Raw genomic sequence first — 23,282 nt, 5'->3', positions numbered from 1 at the left:
TACGCAGATTGTTCCTGCGGGAGCGCGACTCGAGATCCTCACACTTTGCTTTCACATTCCGCATATCTTGGGACAGTGATGCCACAGTATCTTGTAGCGCATGTATAGCATCTTCATTAGTTGATATACGGTTTTCGGCGTCCGTGATCCTGGTCCCCGCCTGATCCACCCGTGTCTTTAAAGAGGCAACATTGGCATTGATATCATCAAGCTTCTCGTGAAAGGAAGCAAAGTTTTTGGCCATAGCTTCCATGATCGTGGTCAGGTCAGGGGCCGCAGGAGAGGGGCAAACGTTGTTCTCCAGCTCCTCAGTAATAGGTAAGGCCCGGTCAGCCTCCTCCCTCTGGACAGCCCTTGCGAATCTATCCATGGCACCCCCCTTGGAGGATCCCTTGGTCTTGCTAGGCATCGTGGGTTGATGCGCGCGGGTGGAGTAAGCGGTGGTCCCAATGTCAGAGAGAGGAGTGCGGGGGAAATACCAGGGGGGAGAACCCCAGCCGTGGGGGCCTCTCGGGTGAAGGAGAACAGGGCCCAGCGGAGCTGACCGGGGTGTGCTGGTGTTGGGCGGTACCCCGGGCCCACAGTGTGGAGAAGACCGGCCGCAAAGGCAGGCGACCCGGGAAGCGAATCCGGGGGGGGGGCGCCACCAGGCCAGTCCCAAGCAGATTGTGCCAGCGGGCCCCCCAGAGGGCCGCAGTCCGCCCGGGGGGGCCGGGCGAGGATGTAGGGATCACTGGCAGCCGCTCCTTACCTTCCGGGGGCGCACCCCCCCGATCTCCCAACAAGGGACCACAGCCAAGGCACTCACACGGCCGGCGGAGGGCCGGGACGCATCCGCGTCGTCACCAGCCACGGTCGCTCATGAGGATGTCAGGCCCAGGCCCAGGACGCCCGGGGGCCGCCGCGTCTCCGATCGGGCCGCAGTCCGCCCGATCGAGCGCCCAGGAGAGGTGCAGGGCCCTGAGAAGGGGGAAGGCCTCGGGCCAACGTCGCGCCCACTACGTGGGAGAGAGCCAGTCTCGTGCGGGGACCTGGTGGCCTCGGTGTGCTGACGAATCCCCCAGCGGGCCGCAGTCCGCCGGGGGGGGCGGGCGGGGATGTAGGGCCAACCGGTAGCCGCCCCTCACCCTCCGGGGGCGCACCCCAGCAAGGGACCACAGCCGAAGTCCTCACACGGCCTGCGGAGGGCCGGGACGCGTCCGCGTCGCTGCCAGGCACGGGCCCCCAGTCAGGCCGCTCCCGGGGGGTGTCAGACCCAGGACATCTGGAGGCCGCCGCGATTCGGATCGGGCCGCAGTCCGCCCGATCGAGCGCACAGGAGAGGTGCCAGGCCCCGAGAAGGGGGGGGGCCTCGGGCCGGCGCCGCGCACACCGCGGAGGAGAGAGCCGGAGTCAGGCCGCCCCGTCCAGGACCCCGAATTAGGTCGCCCGGGGTCGTAGAGGAGCCGGAATTTCGCTCGGCAGAGGCGCTGAGGTGTGGGGCAAAGGTGATGCCAAGATGAGCATGTAACGCACAGTGTGGCCGCAGATATACACGGATATCGCCCAGTCCCACACGGAGCTCAGGAGCTAGGCAGCCATCTTGGGCTGCTCCACAGCGCCACCCCCTATTAATTGGGGTTTAAAAAAAAAAAGGAATGTATCACAGAATAATATAGAAGATATTTATAATATAAAAAATAAAGGTATTTATCATAGTGATGGGGTTTCAGAATGAGAAAAATAAATGTGAGAATTTATTTGGAATTTATATAAAGTGCTGATCAGATGAGGGAGGGATTTTATATAATGAATGGTAATAATATTATTGGTTAAGTTGCTGAATTTATAGAAAGAGTACTGTTTGGGCAGCTTATAACTTTGGTGCTGTTCGACGAATGGTCACAAAATTTTGTAGACAGGCGCACGCTCAATGGATGTTTGAAAATGTGAGGTGCATCATATTTTTTAAAACGGTGGCCATAATGGATAGTTAGATCATGGCATTTGCGCGCAGAGAGTACGGTGAGGAAAAGGAGTCTAGAAAATATATTTGGGGTTATTTTGTGGATGAAAGTTGGCCTAGAAAGGGTGAGAGAATGGGAAAAAGTTGATAAGGAGCTCTTTCTATAGGTGAAAAAGTGTTCTGTATGTGCTGGGGTGTGTTCCGTGAATTGTTCTGTTTGTGGACATTATTGGGATTGGGGGTGTGCTGGGTGAGTATTGTTTCAAGGTGTATTGTACATACTTGTCATATGGTCTAATTAAGAATCTGGAGACTGGCCACATGCACTATAGTAATATGTGTATAGTTAATATAGGTACTATAAGTGGAGTATTTAGTATTTGTAATATGGTGGAATGATATAATTGAAGCTTATATGGCATTTATGTTTTTAGTACAATTGAGGATATGGTTCATCGATCTTTGCTTCGCCTTTCACACAGTTAACCATTCCATCCTTATTACACGGCTCCATGATACCTTTGTCATTATGAACCGGGCACTGGATTGGGTGATCTGGACTGGGTGATCCCTTCCGTCATTAACCGCCCTTCGCAGCTGCAACTTGGCCGTTTCTCCTCCACCACCTCACTCTCTACTTGCAGTGTTTCCCAGAGTTCTAGGCTGGACTGCTGCAACAGCCTTTTCCTCAAACTCCCCCTTTGTTCCCTACATGCCCCTCTGCTAATAGGGCTGCAAGACTTAGGGCCTCATCACGAATCTGGCGGTAACCCTTAAATGCGGCAGTAGCGCTATTATCGCCACATTTAAGGGTCCACCAGATCATGGCTTTGGCGGATATGCCCCCAGCTCTGAGCTGGGGGACAAATCTGCTGATTTTTCATGCTATTACCGCCGGCGGGAAATCCACCAGCGGTAATAGCGTGAAAATTCCCCATTAGGCCCAATGGGAAATGAGGGATTCCCGAACGGGCCCAATGGGGAATGGGAACTAACCACTCCACCAAACCCATGATCTGGCGCTAATATTGCTGTGGGGTTTGGCGGTAACGCTAGTAGCCCTGGCGCTAACAGCGTCGGGGCTACCGCCCAACTCATGATGAGCCCCTTAGTCTTAGGTGCAAGCCCATGAATCCTATCTCTGCAGCCCCAAAGTCACTACAATGGCTCCTATTGGCCACAACGATGAAATTGTACATAATGCAGAAGGCTTTTTAGGGCCTGGGACCATGCTATTTACAACTTTGTCTCCCTAAATACTCCCCTGATAGAGCCCTCCGCTCCTGTAACTTGAATTCTCTGCTTGTTAAACGCTTGATGAAATAGAGAGCTGCAGGCAGAATTCTCTGTTTGGCTGGGGCCTCTATTTTGAATAGGCTCCCTGCCCCTCTTAGACTTGAGCCGGACGTCCTTAAGTTCCATAAACTTCTCAAAACCTTGCTTTTCTCTTCCACTTTCCCTCTCTCCCTTCCTTATAAACTCTTGCTACTAGCATTGAAACTGGTAGCCTGGTCCCTCATAAACCTGACAGGTTGCTGGCCCTATACCTAGTCGACATCAGAACCCCACCCTTTATTCAGCACTCTTCTTGCAGACCCACCGCGCGGTGGCTGTGCACCCGACTTTTCGGACTGCTCTGCCCCAGGACGTAGGCAGTGGCCTCCGACTTTGGTACTCCTTGGCACTTCCTTCCCATGATCCCTTCAGCACTTGCGCATGCCTACTCCCCCTTCCATTCATGCACTTCTCTCACTGCACAATGTATATGTCCATTTATAGCAGCACTGTGTACAATGTTTTTGTATACATGAGGGAAATGTAGATGGAAAATATTTCTAGAACATTGGCAAGTGGCAGTTGGTGTGTGGAAGTTTAATGTTTTGATAGGGTTACAAATAGATTTTTTGGAAGTGATTGCTGGATGGATGTCTGAGTGTTTAAAAGCAGGCAATGAGGGAGTGTTAGAAACATAAAAGTAAAAAGTGTAGAATGGTTGTCCTGTGTGATGGTGTGCACGTGCCATTCAGGTCTTTTAATGATGCCTGTCCTGGAAAAGAGACTGCAGAGACTGCGGAGAGTTATGAAGGTGTATGGATTATGGTCCTTGTTGTATGCTAGAGAAAAGTATGTGTGGCAGAAAACTGTTTCTGTCCTTTTTTCTTTTCTCTGCTATACATTTGTCCATTATTTCTATTAGCATAGTACAAAATGGTAATGGAAATGTTGGATAATCGTATTGAGTCTAACTACTTAATTCAAAAATGTAAAGTAGATGGAATCTATAAGATTTTTTTGTTCTATTTTTTAACTGTGAAACGTGGCTCCAAAAGGAACCTTTTTTTGGTGTTTTTTGATTTTGTATTTTTTTTTTGCAGGAGAGGATAGGAAGTAAGGTGGGGAGGGAAATGAGGGAAGGGACACCAATGACCGATACGGATGGGCAGGTGGACAGGGGAAGATGTTCTGTGTGCCTTAAATCTTAGGTAAGGGGCAGAGTTTCTCATGCTCCTTGATTGTAGCCTCAAAAGTAATTTAAAACTGCTCCCCCTGAAGAGTGGTGTGTTGCAGTATGTACAGAATACTGCTGTCTTGAAAATATATGGATCAACAGCCTCTTTTATGGCTTGTAATGTAGCTGGTAGGACCTTCTGCCCCACAGCAGTAGCCTGTTTGGTGGCAGTATTGGTTGAGGAAGATGAGGTAGAGGAAGACAGCCTACTGCTTCCTGAGAAAGGAAAAGCCTTTCTCAAGCATCCCAGTGGTTGGATTTGGTGTTGCGGCGCATGGTGGTGGTCCGATAGGAGTGCTGTCTATGTTGTCTGCGACTGAGTACAGCCTTGCCCTCAGTGCATGTCATGTTGGTAGCCTTAGCCTTCGGCACACCCCCAATGGTGGTAAAGAACCACCACACCCATGATTATCCCTGGGTGCTGTAGGTAGGCATTTCTTCTACCTTATCTTGCTGGTCCTCTTGATACTTTTCTGCATCATTTTGCTTTTTATGTTGTCCAGGCCCTCTAGCAGATGATGGTGTTGGTGGTGCTAGCTCCTGAGGAGGAGGAATGGCAATGGCTGATGCCATTTTTGAAGTTAAATAGCAGTTGTGCTAATATTCTTACAGGCATTTGCCCTCTCCTGGATTACAGGTGGAAAATCAGTAAGAATAGGTTTAGGAGCTGTTCAACGGTATTTTCAGCTTGAAACTTCCTAGATCAGATGAAAAAACAGTTTTGCACTGTTCACGAAGCATGGACCCTTTCGCAAAGTGCGAGCTGTTCGCGAACACCTCATTACGCCACGCACATGGTCACGCAACACTATCCAGAAAGTCTGCAATGACATCAGACGTTCGTGAACATCGGCAAGCAAGAAACAGTGCAAAAAGATGCAGAAAGTTCATAAAAGTGTTAAAAATGTTGCTAGAAGGCGGGTAAAGGCACAGTTTTAAGGTGAAACTTTCTAGATCGGCCGAAAATGCTGCTATATTGGGGGTAAGTATAATGTTAGGAATTTGCAGCAAATTAGGGTGCACTGGTAAAAATCCATGAAATTCAGCGAAAAATCTTTGTTAAATTTTAACGTTATGGTTACATTGCACTAATAAAAACCAATGAAATTCAGCGACAAAGCTTTGTTAAAGGGACGTTATGGTTACAAGTAAAACGGAAAAAACAGAAATTTGCCAGTTATGGTAATTTAAGCAACCATAACTTGTGCCACGACTGTGAACTGCTAACACTAACACCCAGAAATCAAAGATGACATCACAAATGCCATTGATCACATCACTGATGACATCACATATCAGGGCCACTTGTTACTGACATATGTAAGCCAGGCGGTTTTGTTTACTGACAGTGAACATATGAAAAAGTGCTATATATGTAAAGGTTAACCTTCTTGTATGTCTTAAAGAACTTTCCTTAGTGTTTGCTCTCAGCTCATGGTGCACATATATTGAGCAATAAACAGGCTTCAAACAGACAATTAATTTGTATACATGATGATGAACTTTAATGTTACTGTCATTTTCTGGTGATGTTGTTTCTTTCTTGCTTACTTTACTTTCCCAGTATGTGCCTCTGATTTGTATGCATTGTGGGTCTTCATATGTATTATTTGCACTAACACAATTATGTAGTAAGTTTTAAATTATTACTATTTATTCCATGTTTAACATTGCTAAAAACTCTGCAAAAGTAGCACTCATTGGGCCTCATAAGTTTGCCGGTTCGGAAACAATGGTACCAGTAAGCTTGCTGGTACCGTTGTTTCCGGACCGGCAAACTACGAGTTCTGCGAGCGGGTACCTTTCAGTCCGCCAGGTCTGACCAATGGTGCCGGTGCATCCGGCCTCCCCATTCCCATTGAGTCCAATGGGACTGAAATGGGAATGGGGAGTCATATTTTCCGGTGCCCGGGAATGGGCAATTACAAGGTCCGCCGGGGCTGTAATGCCCTGGTAATTGCCCATTCCCGAGTGTTGGAAAATTCATGACTCCGGGGGCAGCCGTGCCGGTATTTACCGGCATGGCTACCGCCAGGGTCATAATGACCCCAATTATTTTAGTAGCCAAAATTGCCAAATTAAACATACTGTACTTCCATGGTGCATGCTGCACCCAATACCGATTTGTATGTATGATTAGATTACTGTATTAACAACAACACTCCAATATATTATTTTGTTTAGATGAGTACATTCATTAATATATTGAGTACTTCCTGATAGGTCTCCTAATCACCCCTGACATCTTGCTAACAGCATTGTAAACACAACCCCTTATAGGACATTTTTATCACAATTAATTTAATATGTGATGTCATCAGTGATGTGATTAATGACATCTGTGATGTAAACTTTGATGTCTTGGGTGTTAGTGTTGGCAGTGCACAGTGGTTGTGCAAGTTATGGTTGCTTAGTTTACCATAACTGGTGAATTTCTGGGGGTTTTCAGTTTTACTTGTAACCATAATGTCCCTTTAACACTGAATTTCATAGGTTTTGATTAGTGCAACTTAAACATAACGTCCCTTTATTTGCTGAAAAAGCTTTGTTAAAGAGACGTTATAGTTAAGTTGCACTAATCAAAACCTATGAAATTCAATGAAAAATCTTTGTAAAGGGAAATGTTATGGCTAAAAGTAAAACCGAAAAACCTCTGAAATTCGCCAGTCATGGAAAGCTAAGCAGCCATAACTCACACCACCACCGTGCACTGCACACCCAGGACATGAAAGATGACATCACGAATGCCATTGATGACATCACTGGTGACATCACATATCTGGGCCACTTGTTTTTGTTTACTGACATGATAAGGCTAGTTTTTAGTTTTTTACTGACAATGAGAATTTCCAAAATGTAAAAGGTCCTTTTATCTGCATATTAATCTTTTAAAATGTTTTCAAAGTACTTTCCTTTAAGTTTAATCTGAGCTCATAGTGCACACACATGGGGCAATAAGCATGCCCCAAACACACAATTAATTTGTGTACCTTATGATTAACTATAATGTTATTGCCATTTTTTGGTGCTGTTGTTTCTTTCTTCCTTACTTTAGTTTCCCTGTACGTGCCTCTAATTTGTATGCATTGTGCGTTTTTCTATGTATTTGTTCTACTAACACAAGTGTGTGTTAGGTTTTCAATTGTTACCTATTTATTCCATGTTTAACATTACTCAAAACTCTCATAGGGTACCATTCAATATTTTACTATCGGAAATTACCAGATTTAAAATATTTGACTTATTTGGTGCATGCTCCACCCATTACCTATCTGTATGTATGATAAGGTTCCTCTACTAAGAACAACACTAGAATAATGATTTGTTTACAAGAGAACATTCTTTAATACATTAAGTAGTTCATGATAGTTCTCCCATTCACCCCTAACATCTTGTTTTCGACATTATAAACTCAACCCTTGTAGGGACTGTTTATTAAAATAAATTTTATATGTGATGTCATCAATGTCATTTGTGATGTCATCTTTCATGGCTTGGGTGTTAGCCTTAGCAGTGCACTGTAGTGGGGCGAGTTATGTATGCTTAGCTTACCATAACTGGTGAATTTCTGAGGTTTTTCAGTTTTACTTGTAACCATAATGTCCCCTTAGCAACGTGTTTTCATTAGATTTCCTAGGTTTTTATTAGTGCAACTTAACCATAATGTCCCTTAACTTAACCATAACGTCCCTTAACAACGTTTTTTTAGTGAATTTCATACTTACCCCAATATACCAACATTTTTGGCCAATTGACAAAGTTTCACCTTAAAACTCTGCGATTCCACTTTTTCTACTGTCTTTGTGTTTGTCGACATCCGCAAACATCTGACAACATTGCAGATTTTGCAGACAGTGTCACATGACTACATGTGCGCACACGGCATGATGACATGTTCGCGAACGTGTCCGCACTTTGCGAACGGGCCCGTGAACAGTTCAGAATTGCATTTTCTGCTGATCTAGGAACTTTCAAGCTCAAAATGTACCCTTGCACAGCTCCTACACCTACTCTTACTCAGTATCCATTAACAATGTAGCACAGAAGAAATACTTGGAAGAATATTAGCAAAACTTCTATTTGTCTTATTTATCGGCTATTGCCATCCCTCCTCCCAAAGAACCACCACCAGCTGGAGGACATAAACAACAAAAGAAGTTTCCAAAGACAATGAAGAGGAACAAGACGATGAGGTCGAGGAGCCAGAAAGAATCATTGGTGTGGCAGTTCTTTATCACTGTTGGGAATGTACCAAAGGCTAAAGCTACCAAAGTGAAATGCACTGAGTGTAATGCTGTACTCAGTTGTGGACTACCTGGACAGTACTCCTACGGGACCACCTCCATGCACCAAATCCAACCACTGCAATGCTCTCAGAAAGGTTGTTCCTTTCTTAGCAAGTAGTATGCTGTCTCCCCCCACCTCATCTTCCTCAACCAATACTGTAACTACACAGCCTGCTTCTGTGGGACACACAATCCCACCAGCTACCTTGCAAGTGATAAAAGAGGCTGTTGATCCATATCTTTCAAAGACAACAGTACTCTGTATATACTGCAACACACCACTCTGCAGGGGGCAGCAATTTCGAAGTGCTTTTGAATCTGTAATCAAGGAGCATGAGAAACACTGCTCCCTACCTCAGATGTACATCTTCCCCTGTCCAACTGCCCGTCCATATTAGTGGTTGGACCCTCTTCCCTCATTTCCCTCCCCACCTTACTTTCTGACCTCACCTGCAAAAAAAAAAGACACAAAAAAAGGTTCATTTAGGAACCACCTTTCACAGTTAAAAAATAGAACTAAAGGAAATAATCATATAGACTCCGTCTACTTTTCATTTCTCAATAAATTAGATAGATTCAATAAGATTCTCCAACATTTCCATTAGCATTTCGTGTTATGCTAATGAAAATAATGTGGCATTGATCCCCCGTTCCAGAGGCTAGAATGGCCGGTAGCCCAAGTTATTGGCCCAAATGAAGCGATGGTGGATACCGAGGGCTGCAGGCCGTTATCCCCTGTTCCAGCCCTGCAACGGAGGATGAAGGCCACTAACACCCCAGGTTGCCAAAGTCCTAAACCGGGGTGCTGAAAAAAAAGGATTTTCTTTAATACAGTGAGACTTGTGCGGCATCCCACTATTGGAAGGAAAATCCTTTTGCAAGATGGCCCCCATGGTAAGGGAAGGCCACAGATGGCAGCGGGGAGAGCCGGCCATCAGGAAGCTTGGAACACTGGCTTGTGCCAGTGGTTCAAGCCCGCGTTCCTAGCCACCTGATTGGTTGGCTCCCCTGCCCAGGGTGCTAATGGACAAATGTAGGTATCAGTTAATGCTATCCCCACAAATATTGTCGCCACATATATGGTCGTGGGAAAGGCCAAAAGTGACATTATTTGTGGGGATAATTTATGGGATAAATGGGAGCAGGGATTGCGGGGGTGTCCCCCGATCCCTTTTAAAAATATGGGTGTTGCGGGGGTTTCCCCCACAGGTTCCATGGGTTAATATTACTGCAAACAAAACAGCGCCATTCTTGTATGGCGATATTTTTGCGGGGATATTAACACAAGGATCCCAATTGTATACTAGAGAAAAATATAAAAGTACAGTCCCAAATAATTTTCTCTAGCATACAACAAGGACCATAATCAGTGGACATTTATAACTATCCACGGTCTCCACAGTCCCCTTTCCAGGCCATGAATCATTAAAATACCCGGACGGCACGTGCACACCATCACATGGGGCAGACCTCCTACCCTTTTTTAATTTTCTATGTGTAACACTCTTTCAATGCCTGCTTTCGAACAGTCACACATCCTTCCACCAATCACTTCCAAAAACTGCACATATAACCCCATTACCATATTAAGCTTCCACGCACCACCTGCCACTTAACAATCTTCTACAGATCTTTTGCATCTGTATTTCTGATGCCAAGGTGGGACGCCACTGGCTTACTACTGGAGAGAAAAGTCCCAACAGTGGGATTCATCTTAACCATAACATTTCTTTAACAAAGTTTTTTCTGTCAATTTAATAGGTTTTTATAAATGAAAATGTTTCATGGCGTTACATAACTGTATATGAGTTATTAATAATTCCTCTTTTCATATATATGAAAGAACTATAAACCTTCTTTAAGAAACATATTCTTTGCAACACATACTTATGTCTGTCGTTATCAGCAGCGCATGCTGTGGATGGAAATCATTGTTCAATTGCCTACGGCATGAGCCTCCACCATAACCCTAGCCAAATCAAACCACCCCTATTATTCACTGCACCTACCCTGCAGCCTAGCTCAGAGTCCACTATACCCTAATAATGTAACCAATGGTCAGTGCTCATGGCTTGCAGCCATGGACAGTCTCCAAATCCATGGGGGACAGGCTTTCACATTTCCCAATAAGAAAATCAGAGTGTACATTTGCGTTTGTCGAGGGCCAGGCCCACTACCCAGACACCAAATGTATATCACTAGTTTTTCTAATTACACTCTTACACTTTCAAAAAATAAAACACATGCCATATTTCCAAAAAACATGCTTTCAGGTCCTTGCTAATGCTTGTCGAGCAAGTTTGTTGTAATCTAGTCCAGTCTGTAACCGCTAGCAGAATATTTGTTCCCATTCAAACCTATCTACCTACTGCTTAGGCAATGCGGCATGCCCCAATAAGCAAATTACAGTGCACATATCTCCTTGCTGACGGTAAGGCCCATTATCCAGACACCAATGTTATATCACTGTGTTGTGTACTTACATTTTACACTTTGGAAAAGAATAAAACACAGGACATATTTGCAAAACCATGCTTTCAAGTTCTTGCTGACCCTCTTCGTGCATATTGGCTGTAATCCCATCCAGCTCTTGAAACTGTACCTACAAGCAGATTTTATTCCCCATTCAAACCTATCCCAATTTCGAAAAACTTTACCACATAGCCAGTCCCTGGTGGGCATGCCCACTTTAACCCTATTGCTGGTCCCTTGTGGTCATGCACAGTGGCCAGATTGTCCAGGTCATGGTGACCCGGACAATCTGGCCACTGCCCATGGCCACAGGCTATATCTCAGTCCCCAAATGTATATCACTATTTTTTGTACCTATATTATGACACTTTTCAAAAACCAGTTTGCTGCAAATCCGCCCATGCTTTATTTTGTTCAAAAGTGTCAAAATGTACGTAAATACAATAGTCATATAACTTAACCCCCACTTGACAAAATCCATTCAGACTTTGCACAAACATTCAAGGTTGGGTCTATAATCTTTCTGAAAACGTTTGTCCACATTCGTCAAATGACAACAAAGTTATAAGCCATCTAAAAATGTTGACACCCCCCTCTAATTTTGCCCCCTCTTGACAAAATCGCACCAACTTTGCAACATCATATCTTGGTCTATAATCTTTTTGCAAACTTTTGTGCAAATTCATTAATTGACTCATTTATAAGCCTTTGAAATATTTTGGGGCCCCCCCTTTAATTTTGTTCCCTCTTGACAAAACAGCATCACACATTATTTTATTAGTTTGACAAGTGCAATCTTGCGTTATTTAATATATTTTTACTGTGATGTCCGCGGACTACGGGCGCAGTCAGCGAATCCAACATGGCGGGCGTTTCCAAAAATCTGACACACCTCATGCTTTTCACCATCCAATCAGCGTACGCGTCCGATGTCCGCGGATTTCACATCGGCAATCAGAGGCCCATCCATGGAGTGTTAAGGGAAGTGAGTCTGTGGAATGAAACCAGATATCACTAATTATTTGTTTACTTACTTTTTGCTTGTTTTAAAAAAACTACTGAACAGATTTACACCAAATTTACAAAAGCAGGCTTTTGCGACCATGTCGCTGTTCCTACCGCAAATTTGGTGAAAATCCGTCCAGTGGTTTGTGCTGTAAGCGTAAGCAAACAATTTTTTCCATTGCATCTATGGGAAAAACCACACATTTTGGGACCCCTCCAAAACTTTGCCCCCCTACAGGAAACCTCACCAAACTTTGCAGAATCAATCTGACGTGCCATATATGTTTTTGCAAAGTTTCATGACGGCAAAGTTATAAGCCACCCAAAAAGTGCTCTTCCGATGATTTGAGCAACTTTACAATAACTACTGCATGCCCTGTAATATATGTGGGTATATATGCAAAAAAACATAGTTAAGAAAGAGTGAAGCTGATCAGATTTAACGCAACAAATTCTTGAAGTTCAGAGGATGTGGCAAGCAATTACCATCTTAACTCAGCATCCCCCTTTAGATGGTCCCCATGATGTCATTTTGTATGTCATTATTTATCCCTTCTGTTATATTATGTATGAGTTCATGGGCTTTGCAATGGGTGGGCCGACTTAAGATGGCCATCATTCCCACATCTGCTACATTTCAAGGGTTTTTTCCTGTTAAATCTAATCACCTTTGCTCTCTCTTAACTGAACTTCACGGATTTTGTTATAAAATAGTTTCTTTGGGCCCACTAGCATGGCCTTCGGCTGTTGCCACTGTACATATCACACCAATAAGTTTCTTCGGGGCCCATTAGCCATAGCCTTTGGCTACTTAGTAGATGTAATTGATGCAGGTGTAAAGTCATTTTATTCCACTCCCTTTTCCTGCGATAATTTCCCAGAAATCATTTCTGATTATGCTGATTCCCGCAGAAGCATAGCGGTTTGTTGATTCCCATGATAATGGAAACATGCTTGAAATACTGTGAGTAGCCAAAACATTTTGAAAATTAAAAAGTCTTCCCCGTCCTCACATGCACTCAGTACGTGTCCCTCTCATCTTTTCTTGTCGTACCCCCCCACTCCCTCAATTGCTTTTTTCCTCCATTAACCTCTAAAATTACCCCCATCACTCTTTGGTTCGGGTAATGCAGTGTTTTTCCAATCGCGTCTTAAGTCGTTTGGTGGTAATGTCTCGAGATTCCCCAGGTATTTCTCTGAGAAGACAAATGTTTTCTACCCATACTTGGCTCCCCAACCGACCCTCTCTGACCCAACTTCAAATGGTGTTCTCTTTCCCCTCACCACCTCCAGCCTGATGTGGTTGCAACTTTTTTTGCCCTCCAAATAGCATTTTAAGTACTTTTTCATTTTTTGGCTTCACTCAGCATTATCACTGAATCGTTTGCATCAAGTAAAAAAAATGGCAGCTTTCATTTCTGAAAACCCTCTCATTATCACTGCTGCATAGAACCGTGGGAGATGTATACACTTTTTGTGGGAGCAGGGAGCACTCCCTTCTCTGTTCAATATTTTAAAATCTACTGGACAGATTTGTATTTATTTATTTCATTTATTGCACATTTGTATGGCGCCTGTACACAGGTGTTTCCAGGTGACACACGGCAAGAAGGGCGTGGGGGGACATGGGAAAATCAAACGAAAACAAGAAGAAGAACAAAGAAACTGTTATATTGGCCTTGTGACAATCCTACCGTGCAAATGCATAACAAGGTGATAAGTGGGAAGGGGTGGGAGAAGTGCAATAGTGGGAGCCGCACGGGTGGGGGCGGGGTATGTGCTATTAGGCCAGGGAGGCAAGTGCCAGGGGAAAGAGGGGGAAGGGAAGGAAAGTGCAGTGGACCGGAGGACTGGGTTGGGATAGTCCGGGAAAAGACAACTGAGGGCAAGTGCTGGCATAGAAAACTGGCAGGGTCTAGTAGGGGGGTGGTCTGGTCTATGTATGACTCTGAAGGGACCAGGCCCCAGTCGCTGCGGCAGGTGGGGAGTTTAGCATCAGAGGGGGAGAGGGAAGGAAGAGGAGAAATGGGAGGTCTTGAGAAGTTTACAGAACTTAAGAAGATCTGGCTCAAGTCTGACGGGGGAGGAAGGCTGTTCCAGAGGGAGGTGCCAGCCAAAGAGAGTGATCTACCTCCCACTCTCTTCTTGGAGAAACATTTGACCTGCACAGAGTTGGAGCTAGAGGATCGAAGGATTCTTCTGGGCGGTATTTTGGGAGGGAAAGCTGAATGCAGAGAGGTCCCAGGCCCCAGACAGCCTTGTAGATGATGCAATGGGTTTTGAATTTGATCCTTGCAGTCACCAGGAGCCAGTGGAGAGATTTTAAGGCTGGAGAAATGTGGTCCCTGGGCTTCAGGCCAAGGTTAAGTCTTGCAGTCCTATTCTGGATTAGTTGGAGGGGGCAAAGGGAGAAAAGAGGAAGCTTTAGGAAGAGGCTGTTGCCGTGAAGCCTAGAGAGAACCAGAGATCTGGAGACAGTGAATTTCTGGGCAAAGGTGAGGAAATGTACAATGCCCCTGAGGAGACGAAGTTGAACATTGGACTTCTTGGCAAGGTTTGTGATGTGTGGAGCGAAGGAGAGAGAGGAGTTAAAGATGATCATGAGGTTTTTTGCCTCACAAGTGGGTGAGGGGAGGGGACCCAAGGAATTTGGCCAGAGAGTGAGGGGGACGCCAGGAGCAGGCGTCCCAATTAAAAGGATCTGTGACGTTGAGGCAGAGATCACTTTCAAAGCACCATGCCCGAATAGCATAGCTTCATCGCAAACCAGCAAAAGAAATAACTGTGCTGCTTTGTGCCCAAGTTGTTTTTTATTTGGTACAAAAGCATTCAGCGTTTTTTTGTGCTACAGGTGTTGTTCAATCAATACCCTTTTTTCTATATAGGACAATTAATGGAACTATGCCAAAAACAGCATTTTTTTCTTAATAGCTTTTTTTTTTATCTTTTACGAAATTTTGCCTAAAATGTCCAATTGGGGGAGCAGTGGTGGTGGAGGCGAGGCTGTGTGACAAACTTTTTTGTTGGGGGGGTGGGAGAATTTCATCCAGATCCATCCAGCGAGTCAAACGTTATTAGCAATTGAAGTTTGTGACAAGTATACACACACAGTCTTCATCTTAACTTTACTGTGGTGATGGGTGGTGCATTGTGATGTTGCAACAGTAGTAGAACTGCCTTGCATTTCTTTCAAACTCCCCAATGCCAAATGTGTGCCATGCTTGAGGAAAGCTGCAAACATTTCCATTTTGTGTTGGCATAAATGCCCACAGTATTTTAGGGCTATACTGCTTGTAGAGAAGCCAAAAAGAGTATGTCATATTTCTCTTCAGCGCGCGGAATATTCTGGAACTGATGCAGAACGGGTTCAGGCATCTTCCTGCCAATTACACCTTGTCATGAGCAGCCGTTTTTAAAAAAAAAATCTTAAAACCCTGCTGGCACAGTAATTCTCGCCCTGCTACATCTGAGGTGGTACCGCAATTTATACAAGCCTTACAGTAAGTGGGCATAAAAAAAATGCGAGCAGGTGTTCAGAGCATAAGCTGATCGACATATAATTGCCAGGGAAGTGAAATACAGATGTTGCCCGTGGGAAGCCCGCAAAGAACCGAAAACTGATTAGGACAAGGGTCATGAAATCCAAGTTTTCCACAAAATAAAAAGTATATTTGTGGTGGATTGTGAAGTATGCCCCCCAAAAAGAGTGGCGTTAAAATTCCATTCTATTTCCAATACCCCCTGAGGGGAATAATGCTTATTAGGTGTTTACAAACCAACAGCTGTGTTTCTGAGTAAGATGTATATTACGAGGCGTTTTTTTTAATGAAAATACAAATTTCTGTTTAATTTACAGTTTCAGTGTGATCGCATTATAAATTATTGTAACAATGATGTATTTGCACTTTTGAAAATACTTGTCATTTTGTCATCCATTTGTAGGGCATTACATGGCTACTCTTAATGATAGAATCTGGTGATGCATCTAAATAGTATGAAACATTGCACAGATGGGCCCTCTTACAAAACATTGACATGATTTATTAAGCATGCATGTTGCTCAAATATACCAGTTCTACAGCTGCTTACCTACTCTTCCTCCTCGCATCACTTTCTTGGAAAAAAAATGGGTCCTCTGAAAAGAGTGCTTTGTTTTTAGATGCCCCATTTTTGGAAATAGCTGGGTCACCTTATCCTCAAAGATGACCTGAGCGTTTCCAGGGGATTGGGCAGCAGCGCAAAGGATGCAGTGGCCAGCCCGCTTGCATACATTATGGTTGGGTAGGGACATTAATGTATTATGGCCTTACAGCTTCCACGTGGTTGCTGGGAGCACATTTCACACAGTGGCGACTCCTTAAGAGTCAACAAAAAAGAAAAGCATTTCTCTACCTGTTTAAGGGGGAGCAATGCAAGTGTGACAGCAGCTACTCAGACCAATATTGTTCCACTTTCGAAACAGCGTCAGGAATTACCCAGTCATGCATTTCGCATCTCCCTCTGCCACTCTGTTTAATTTCTGTTTAGTTCAATGTTTCTGAACTCGGGTTGCTTGTTGAAATGTACAGAAATTAACTCCCCTCCCCCGGTTTTGCGCAATTGTGCGCACAGGGGTTGAAAAAGGGGATCAGAATGTGCGAATCTGAGTCCCTTTGAGAATAGAGGAGACGATGTTCTGCCGCAAACTAAGACGATGCGAAACGCTTAAGAATCTAGCTGAAAGTCTTGGAAACATGCAGAGGCACGAATATGAAACCCATTCCTTTGCCCTTTAATATACAAGCAGTACTACATTGAACCAAAGGCCACAAACTGCACAGGTGAGCGACAGGGAAATGAGAGGATCTGAGATTGGGCCGAGGAAAAATAAGTTAAAGGCATGGTCTAGTAAAAATGTTTATTGTCCCAACGGGTCGGCCATGTTTTTTTAAGCCTAAGTGGCTCGATTTTAGAAAACTTTCCTATGGACCTTACCCGAGTTTTCATCCATTAAACACACGCGAAAACAAGCACCAGGGAGCCGCCATTTTCTGATAATCCTATCTTTTCCCCGATCGCCCTGGCTGACCTGCTTTTGCGGCACTAAATCAATTCCCCCGCCCCTGAGCCTGTCATCAGCAGACTCGTACCGCCCATTTCCCAACGCCAAAGCACGTCTCGTGTCAACATTCGCTGCGCTTCAGCTAATGACGTGTCGCCATGGAAATGGCAGGACGCCTCTCTCCTCAATAAGTATAAACAGACCGTTTCACAACACACAGCAGCCGATTTTCGATTCCATTCCTCTCTCCGTGTTACTTAGAGTATTCTGTGACTCGTTTCAGTGCTCTGGTCAGCTACCTTCGCCGCTTGTAGCCCGTGTGAACAGATACCAGTACCACCGCTATCAATTATTTTAGTTTGTTTAACACACAATGGCTATAATAATGCCCTACATGTACGAGCCCGAGTATACCAAGGAGGAACTACTGGAAAGGGAAGCACGCGAAAACGATGGGGATTCAGACGGCAGTTGGCAGGACGAATCAACAGATGAAGAGCCTGGGCCTAGTCGAATGGACGGCGTCTCCACCTGGTGCACATGCAATCGGTGCGAGCTAATGCCAACTGAGGACGAGAACTGCTGCTGCCGAGAAAACTCGGGATGCCTGGCCTACATTTCGGAAGGCGAGCCACGACCGCAATGCATCACCGAGCTGCCAGACTTCAGGGCAGCCTGCCTCACACGGGCCGTGTTGAGAATAATGATGGTGCTTATGCACGAACTTCGAGCAACTGTTGGTCCTCGTAATCCGAGTAACGAGTAAGTATACTCTGCTTGTCATGCCACTCCAATTTCATGTTCTTCTACTATATCCAAAATTACATCTACATATCATTGTAACGCATGTAAGTCATTCAATAGTGTGCATTGTCTAGATAGCATTTGTCCGTGTAAAATGCCATTAGTTACAAGAATTGTCATTGACAACAAACGTTTATTAAACTTATCTGGGTCATTTAAAAACAGTTTGTTTCATTCCTTTTCACAGGTGGTACAGGCTGGTGGCCTATCGTTCCTTTACATGGTGGCTTCACGGGAGGCTTGGACACCGCGTTCGAAGAGTGATACCCGCCTGTGCCGTTCGTGCCATTAGAGAAACGTTCCCGAGTGACAGCGGTCAGTACAGGGGATTTTCTCTCGCTGTGCTGCAACCTGACCTGTATAATCTTTAAAGTCTTGTATTTTTGTTTCATGAAAATAAGATACAAAATAAAACACCACATATATTTTAACAACGTTTGTCTCGATTTTTTAAATGAATCAAGTGTGTCTCCATTCAAGGATGGACGTCAGACATCTGTGCTCCGAATGGGTGAAGGTCTGGTTGCTGTGAAGCAGGGTGGTCACTATCTAAGCTAACATAACATATTCTCGATAATGCATGCACTAAATAACACTTGTTCAAAGTCTTTCAGTAGGTTATGTCTCTATAAAAGTCACACATATATCTATACTAACAATTACCATTGGATTATACAGGCCTTAGGGTCTTGGCCACTATAATACACCGGTTGAAGTGTGGGTCTGTGCTCACAAGAATCTCCGGTATGTGGCATTTGTTATTGATAAGCAACGATATACTATCATTGATATAAAGGCGATATACTGTATATTGATATAAAGGCGGTTCGCGCCGGTGGATGCGCGCTGGCATGGGGGGCTGTCCGGGGCGCAAACGGCCAAGGTGCCAAACTGCATGTACACTTCAAAAGGTGTCCCACGCCAAGGGGCCATCGGTCACATGGCCTCCTCAGACCCCGTGTCTCCAGGCAGGCCTCCCCTGAGGCAGGCCGCCCCCCTGCAATCCACATAAGTGTGTCTCCATTCAGCAGTCTTCCTGTGCCTTATCTGCACGCCCCAGGGCCATCCATCCCACCCCCTTCTATCAAAGGCGGTTCACACCCGTGGATGCGCGCTGGCATGGGGGGCTGTCCGGAGCGCGAAAGGCCAAGGTGCCAAACTGCATGTACACTTCAAAAGGTGTCCCACGCCAAGGGGCCATCGGTCACATGGCCTCCTCAGACCCCGTGTCTCCAGGCAGGCCTCCCCTGAGGCAGGCCGCCCCCCTGCAATCCACATAAGTGTGCACGCCCCAGGGCCATCCATCCCAACCCCCTCTATCAAAGGCGGTTCACACCCGTGGATGCGCGCTGGCATGGGGGACTGTCCGGGGCGCGAAAGGCCAAGGTGCCAAACTGCATGTACACTTCAAAAGGTGTCCCACGCCAAGGGGCCATCGCTCACATGGCCTCCTCAGACCCCGTGTCTCCAGGCAGGCAGGCCTCCCCTGAGGCAGGCCGCCCCCCTAATACCACGACATACATACGTCATTCATTCACAAACACACCCCAGTTTCTAATACTTTAAAAACCACTCGATATGTCTCATGAGAACATCTTTGTGCTTTGCAAGTCAACTCTTGAACGTGCTACCTGGGAACCACTGAGATCTATGCTAATCTGCTCGTCGTCGTGCTATCCGTGAACTTCTGTGACCGCTTCGAGCATACCCATCAGTGCGCTACCTGTGGCCATCCACCTATTCTCCCGCAACATACTGCTCTGCTTGCTGAACCCAACTGTTTGTTGGTCAAGGTAAGGCCATGTATCCTGGTTATATTTCGCAGATTTTTAAATTTCTATCTATTTTCGAGTAGAGTACACAATAGTCTCATTGGTATTGACTTGAGTTTCCATTGCTATGCTATCAATAGATCTATTTATTTTCATCTGTGACTATTGTGATTGAATTGCATCCTTCGGGGGTCCAGTCAATAATGTTAGCATGTTTCCTTCTCGTGCAAGACAGAACATCGAAGGGACGAGTCACATGTTCAGATTTCAGTCACATCAATTATACATTTCTGCAACTTATGCAAATACTAAGCAGCACATAATGAACTGGTATAGTTCCTGCGACCAAAACAAACCTTGCATTGATCATTGTATGATTCATTTACTTTTGTATCAAATCTTTACTCTTGAAGATTGTATAATAATGTCGATATTTACTTTTCAGATTTATCAACAATGCCTGCCTGTTCGATTAGCGGTTGCCCTTCGAAGACCCATGCGAAATCTGAAGGAACTACAATGCATGTATTCCCGAAAACTGTTGATCGAATAAGAGAATGGGTCAGCCATTGCGGATATCCACTGGATGAGCTTGAAAGTAGAGTCCAACAAGTCTTAGAGGACAAGAGGGGTGATCGATACCGCATCTGCAGCCGGCACTTTTCCTTGGACATGTACACAACTTCTTGGGTAACAAAGAAGAATAAACGGCGAACGACACGGAAATTGCGCGAAAACGCTATTCCCACTCTATTCGTCCACATTCCGCCACCGGTGAGTCAAGTGTCCGGATTTAGCTTTAGGCCTTGCGGTAGTGTGTAGCCGAATGGATTAATAGATATTGTAGGTGTTCTATCCCTTGTAATAATTTCGATATTGATATGAGTGTATAGTTTTTTGAATAATGACATTTATCAATATATTCTTTTTCGATTTCATAACCCACAAACGCAATGTATATATATATGGGGACAGGGAACTGTGCTGTATTGAGCATTTTTCAAGTATTCTCTCGGCTTACATGGCTATTTTTAATATTGGCATTTCATTATCAATCATTAATTGACCTTTACAACTTCTTGACTATCCCTTGAATCTGAAGCAAGAACATTCTACATCCTTGACGTGGTCGCAGTTATCAACCACTTCTAGCGCGTATCAGGTAAGCTTACTAGGCTAATCCGCTACATACTTGTTTTATGCATGTCAAGTAATAGTTTTATTCTATCGTGTAATTATTTTACCGAATGTTTGGTTACTGCTTTCCAATTAATATACACCTTAGTTATCGTCCACTGGTGTTTGTTTTCAGTTATAATTAGTGTTATCCATACTAATGCAAGTACTGTCTTTCAGGGAGATGCTGAAGCGTCTGCCACATCTACAACGTTTCTAGATGTTCCTCACCAGCAGGAGGTATGGATACTGACAGCTCCATCGAGCGTCATCATCAGAGCTGGAATTCTTGTTGTTTGATTGTTCTATACAATGTTTCATTCGTGGTTAGCCGTTGATATGTACCTGTGCTGTCGACCCCAGGTGTATGTTATGTTTTCACAATTGTAATCCTCACTAATGCAAGTACTATGTTTCAGGCAGTTGATGGAGCGTCAAACCCTGCACTTGATGCAGAGCCTGACATTCAAGTATACGAATCGGCGCAACAGCTTTCGGAAGTGCGCACTACATTCGCAACATCCATAGATATTCTTCAGCAGCACGAGGTATGGATAATGACAGCTCCATCATGCGTGATCATATAATGTGATTCCATTTGCTATACTTTCTTCCCTATTAACGCAAGTGCTGTGTTTCAGGGAGACGACGGAGCTACCACCACAATCACAACATCTCATTTAGATGATGCAGATGTAAAGGAATCGTTGAAATAAGTCGATGAAATGTGATCATATTTGGATTTTCCTTCATTCTTTTGGACAATGCATCTTTCGCGGTTATCTCTTTATATGTACCTGTGCGTTCGACCCCAAGTGTGTGTTATGTTTCCAATATTGAAAACCATACTAATCCAAGTGCTGTGTTTCAGGGAGATGACGGAGCTTCCACCACAATCACAACATCTCATTTAGATGATGCAGATGTAAAGGAATCGTTGAAATAAGTCGATGAAATGTGATCATATTTGGATTTTCCTTGATTCTTTTGGACAATGCATCATTTGCGGTTATCTCTTTATATGTAGCTGTGCCGTCGACCCCAAGTGTGTGTTGTGTTTCCAATATTGAAAAGCATACTAATGCAAGTACTGTGTTTCAGGGAGATGCGGATGCCTCCTCTCCAATACAACCATTCATGGCAGTCCATGCAGAGCCAGATGTATGGATACTGACAGTTCCATCGAAATAGATCATCACTGGTCGAATACTTGTCCTTTGATTGTTGCACACAATGTTTAAATCGTATTTGGCTATTGAGATGTACCTGTGTGTTCGTCCTCACGTGTGTTTTATGCTAACAATATTTTGATACATAGTAAGGAAAGTACTATGTTTCAGGGAGACGATGGAGCCTCATTCCGTGCTGTCTATGCGGATACAGAAAATATAGTCCTTGCAGCGCAAGAGGAAGGGAAGACATGCGGAAACGAATCGGAGCTAAAGCGTGCAGATGTTGAAGGTCGAGTCAAAAAAGTTGCAAAGAAAAAAAAACAAAAAAAGGTTAGTTACAAACAGTTCATAACTTTAAAAAAATGTTTGTGCTGGGGACTATTTTATGTTTTTTTCCAGTCAATTCTACTACACTCCATCTTGTGTTTAAACTGAACATCCCTTTTCCAATCTCTCCTCCAGTTACCCGTGGGTGTCAGAACTATACACACACAGACAGTGAAGCGAATGAGAGATGTGGCTTGCCAGACCGTGTACACTATGGAGGAACTATTAATTCAGGCGAGGCGTGTTCAGGCTCGAGATGCTCATGTCCAATGGCCAGAACATGAATTAACTGTGTTTGGAGACTACAGCAAAGTTGCATTGGACCATAGCTACAGTGCGACCGCACCACCACAAGAAGATGTTATTGAATGTATTGAAGATAGCTCTGAAGTAGTTGCAGATCAATTTACACAATCTACACCCGCCAAAAATTTGCCACCAAAAAAGCTGTCGACATTGTTGTGTTCTCCCATCAATGTTGAAGTAATAGATGTTGAAATTACAGTGAATGAACCAGCCGCAGCATCCATAGACGCATCACAACTTGATATCAGCGATATTACTTTCAAATGTGTTGAAATCTCCACAACGTCAAAGGCCGAAACAACGTTCACGCAGGATGACAGTCTAATGAAAGAGAGCAAATACATTGTATTCGACAGTTGTTTGATGGAAATTATAAGTATGCTGAAATGTGTGCGTTCCATTAGAGGGAAAGTATGTGGGAAGCCATTGATATATGTGACTCGTCATATAAAAGGCAGTAACGTCAA

The sequence above is a fragment of the Ambystoma mexicanum genome, chromosome 7p (genome assembly GCF_040938575.1).
Source record: "Ambystoma mexicanum isolate Mex_15411 chromosome 7p, UKY_AmexF1_1, whole genome shotgun sequence".
Classification (NCBI taxonomy): domain Eukaryota; kingdom Metazoa; phylum Chordata; class Amphibia; order Caudata; family Ambystomatidae; genus Ambystoma; species Ambystoma mexicanum.
This window is presented reverse-complemented; position numbering follows the sequence as displayed.